Raw genomic sequence first — 4,529 nt, forward strand, 5'->3', positions numbered from 1 at the left:
ACTCACTTGGCAAATTTCCAGGAATTCTGCGCTACATTTAAAATTAATGGCATTTCTGACGATGCCATTCGTCTTTGGTTATTCCCTTTTTCATTGAGGAACAAGGCTAAATTGTGGTTGAACTCGTTACCACGAGGATCAATCACTACTTGGGAACAAATGACCGAAAAATTTTTATTAAAATATTTTTTGTTGGCTAAAATGGCCAAATTACGCAATGGTATCTCTTCGTTTGTGCAGATAGACTTAGAAACTCTTTACGATGCATGAGAGAGATACAAGGACTTACTGAGAAGGTACCCTCACCATGGGTTACCGCTTTGGCTACAGGTTCAAACATTCCATAATAGCCTGAATCATTCGACTCGACAAATGGTTGATGTAGCTGCTGGCGGAACCGTTAATAATAAAACACCCGAAAATGCTTATGAGTTTATAGAGGAGATGTCACTGAATAACTATCAGTGGCAAGTCATGAGGACTAAGCCAACTAAAACAGAAAACGTTTATAACGTCGATTTGGTTACTATGCTACCAAACTAGGTAGAACTTCTAAATAAAAAGATTGATGGTTTACTTGGTTCTACCCAGGTACATCCAGTAATGAGGTGCGAGACGAATGGAGAAGGAGCATGCACAGAGTTCAATATATGGGTAATAATAACTCTAGACCCCAAAATAACCCATATAGCAATACTTATAATGCAGGTTGGAGGAACCATCCCAATTTCTCATGGGGCGGTCAAGGAAATCAAAGGCCACAACATCCTTTAGGTTTTCAACAACCACCTTATCAACAGGAAAAGAAACTAAAACTTGAAGAGATGTTGTCTAAATTTATCTTGGTGTCAGAAACCCACTTCCAGAACACCGAGACAGCACTTAAAAATCAACAAGCATCGATCTAAGGGCTCAAAACCTAGATAGGCCGGCTTTCCAAACTAATTTCGGAAAGACCACTAGGAAGTTTACCTAGTAACACCAAATCAAAAGAGTATGTAAAAACATTTACACTAAGGAGTGGGAAAGTGCTAGCAGAATTTGAAAAAAAGCTAACACAAGAGGCCGTGATGAGCAAAAGGGGGGAAGAAAAACCCAAAAATAGTGACAAACCAGTGCCGAAGGAATATAAACCACCAATTCCATACCCAGTAAAATTGAAAAAATACCGCATTGATGCACAATTCGGTAAGTTTCTTTAACTTTTTAAGCAATTACATATAAACTTACCTTTTGTTGGAGCCATCTCGCAGATTCCTACATATGCAAAATTTTTGAAGGAGCTTCTAGCAAATGAAAGGAAGTTCGAGGACTTATCTATAGTAGAAATCAACGAGGAGTGCTCAGCCATATTCCAAAACAAACTGCCAACCAAACTGAAAGATCCAGGAAGTTTTACTATCCCTTGTTTAATTGGTAGTCTGAATGTTGAGAAAGTACTAGCTGATTTAGGTGCTAGTATTAATTTGATGCCATATAAAATGTTCAAACAACTTGGTCTTGGGGAACCTAAACCTACTAGGATGAGTATTCAATTAGTCGATAGATCTGTTAAATATCCTAGGGTTATTATTGAGTACTTGTGAAAATAGATAAATTCATATTTCCTGTTGACTTTGTTGTGCTTGACATGGACGAAGATGTGGAAGTGCCCTTAATTTTAGGGTGCCCTCTTTTAGCCACTGTTAGGGCTGTAATTGATGTGGGTGACGGTAAATTGGTACTTAGAGTAGGTGACGAGAAGATTATCTTTAAAATTTATGATGCTATGAGGTTTTCTAGGGAACAGGATGATTCATGTTATTTTATTGACTTTATTGATCATATTGCTCAAGGCTCTTTTTAGGAAATTATGCAGATGGACACGACGGAACTGTATCTAGCTCAAGAAGAGGAGATAGATGATGAACCTAATGAGCATTCTTCAAGTCAAGCAGAATATGAGGGCATTAAGATAAACGATGAAATTAAGAAAAAACCCTCTATTGAAGAGCCTCCCAAACTGGAACTTAAATAATTACCAAACCACTTGGAATACGTATTCCTTGGAAATAATTCTACATTACCAGTTATTATTGCTTCTAACTTGCAACCCAAGGAGAAAGAGGAATTGATCCAAGTATTAAAAGAACATAAAAAGACCATAGCTTGGAAAATTTCTGACATTAAAGGAATCAGCCCTTCTTTTTGCATCCACAAAATTTTGATGGAAGATGAATACAAACCATGTGTGCAAGCTCAAAGACGACTGAACCCCAACATGAAGGAAGTTGTTAAAGCCAAGGTAATTAAACTTCTAGATGTTGGAATTATTTATCCTATTTCTGACAGTTCTTGGGTAAGTCCAGTGCAAGTTGTCTCTAAGAAAAAAAGGCATAACGGTTGTGACCAATGAGAAGAATGAATTAATCCCAACAAGGGCAGTCACAAGATGGAGAGTTTGCATTGACTACAGGAAACTGAATGATGCCACGAAAAAAGATCACTTTCCCTTGCCATTCATTGACCAAATGTTGGAAAGATTATCGAGGCACATGTATTACTACTTTTTGGACGGGCTCCCTGGCTACTTCCAAATCCCAATAGCTCCTCAAGATCAAGAAAAATCGACATTCACATGCCCATATGGTACGTTCGCTTATCATAGAATGCCTTTTGGATTATGTAATGCTCCTGCCACTTTTCAGCGTTGTATGATGGCCATCTTTGATGAACTCGTGGAAGATATCATGGAAGTATTTATGGACGATTTCTCGATATTCAGTAACTGTTTCCATCTCTGCCTTAAAAATTTTAAATGAGTTTTAATAAGATGTGAGGAAACGAACCTTGTGCTTAACTGGGAGAAATGTCACTTCATGGTTCAAGAAGGTATTGTATTAGGGCATAAAATTTCTAGTAAAGGGATCGAAGTGGACAAATCTAAAATAGAAACAATTGAAAAATTACCCCCTCTTAGTTCGGTTAAGGCTATTAGAAGCTTTTTAGGACACGCTGGTTTTTATAGAAGATTTATTAAGGTTTTTCTAAAATAGCTAAGCCTTTGACTAAATTACTAGAAAAAGATATACCTTTTAATTTCAATTAGGAGTGTTTAGAAGCATTTAATACTTTAAAGGATAAATTAATTAATGCTCCAATTATAATTGCACCTGATTGGAACTTACCATTTGAATTAATGTGTGATGCGAGTGATTTTACAGTAGGTGCAGTATTGAGACAGTGAAGAGACAAACATTTTCAACCTATCTATTAGGCTAGCAAAACTTTGACAGCTACACAAGAGAATTATACTTCTACGGGAAAAGAATTGCTAGCTGTGGTTTTGCATTTGAGAAATTTCGATCATATCTCATATTGTCTAAAGTTGTTGTTTACACTGACCATTTTGCCCTTCGCTACCTTTTAACTAAAACTAATGCAAAACCTCAACTCATTCGATGGATTCTCCTATTGCAGGAATTTGACTTGGAAATTCAGGATAAGAAAGGAGCTAAAAATCTCGCGGCTGATCATCTGTCCAGGCTTGAGAACTCCAATACCAAAGAACTAGATGAAGTTGAAATAAATGACTCATTTCCCGAAGAACAATTTTTTGCTATATTTGACTCTGAGGTACCTTGGTTTGCAGACATCGTAAATTTTTTAGTCGCTAACATTATTCGAAAAGGGTTAACACACCAGCAAAAGAAGCGATTCATTAATGATGTGAAAAACTACTTTTGGGACGACCCCTTCTTTTTTGCAGATGTACAGATCAAGTCATTAGAAGATGCGTCACAAGATCAGAAACATCAAAAATATTGGAACATTGCCATTCAGGGCCAACTGGAGGGCACTATAGTGGAACTAAGACCGCACATAAGATACTTGAATCAGGTCTTATTGGCCCTTGTTATTCAAAGACGCTAACAGGTACGTTACTTCATGTGACAAATGCCAACAGACAGGTAACATATCTAAACGTGATGAAATGCCTCAAAACTATATGCTTTTTCATGTGAAATATTTGACGTTTGGGGTTTCGATTTCGTGGACCCATTCCCCAGTTCATTTGGGAATAAATACATCTTAGTAGCAGTTGATTACATGTCCAAATCGGTAAAAGCCCAAGCTCTACCTACTAATGATGCTAGAATGGTAGTATGTTTCCTTAAGAAACTCTTCTCAAGATTCGAAACACCTAGAGAAATTATCAGTGATAGGGGCACTCATTTTTGTAATACCCAATTTGAAAAAACTCTTAAGAAATACGGAGTTCATCATAGAATAGCCACCCCATACAATCCTCAAATAATGGACAAGTTGAAGTGGTAAACTGGGAGATCAAACGGATCCTTTAAAAAACAGTAGAATCAAACAGAAAAGATTGGCCAATGAAAGTAGATGATGCCTTATGGGCCTACAGAACTTCTTTTAAGACCCTCATAAGGAAATCACCTTACAAACTTGTTTACGGAAAAAGTTTTCATTTACCATTCGAACTAGAGTATAAAGCTTTTTGGGCTATTAAATTTTTAAACCTTGAT

The 4,529-nt window shown here is 36.9% G+C and overlaps 1 non-coding gene across 1 annotated transcript; it reads right to left on the reverse strand.

Annotated features, from left to right (window-relative positions):
- Nucleotides 1–207: 207 nt before the first annotated feature.
- LOC128287222 (small nucleolar RNA R71) lies at nucleotides 208–314 on the reverse strand. The gene has a single exon (XR_008277917.1). It is a non-coding gene; the product is annotated as a small nucleolar RNA R71 (small nucleolar RNA).
- Nucleotides 315–4,529: the final 4,215 nt, after the last annotated feature.

This window comes from Gossypium arboreum, chromosome 13 (assembly GCF_025698485.1).
Source record: "Gossypium arboreum isolate Shixiya-1 chromosome 13, ASM2569848v2, whole genome shotgun sequence".
Taxonomy (NCBI): Eukaryota; Viridiplantae; Streptophyta; class Magnoliopsida; order Malvales; family Malvaceae; genus Gossypium; species Gossypium arboreum.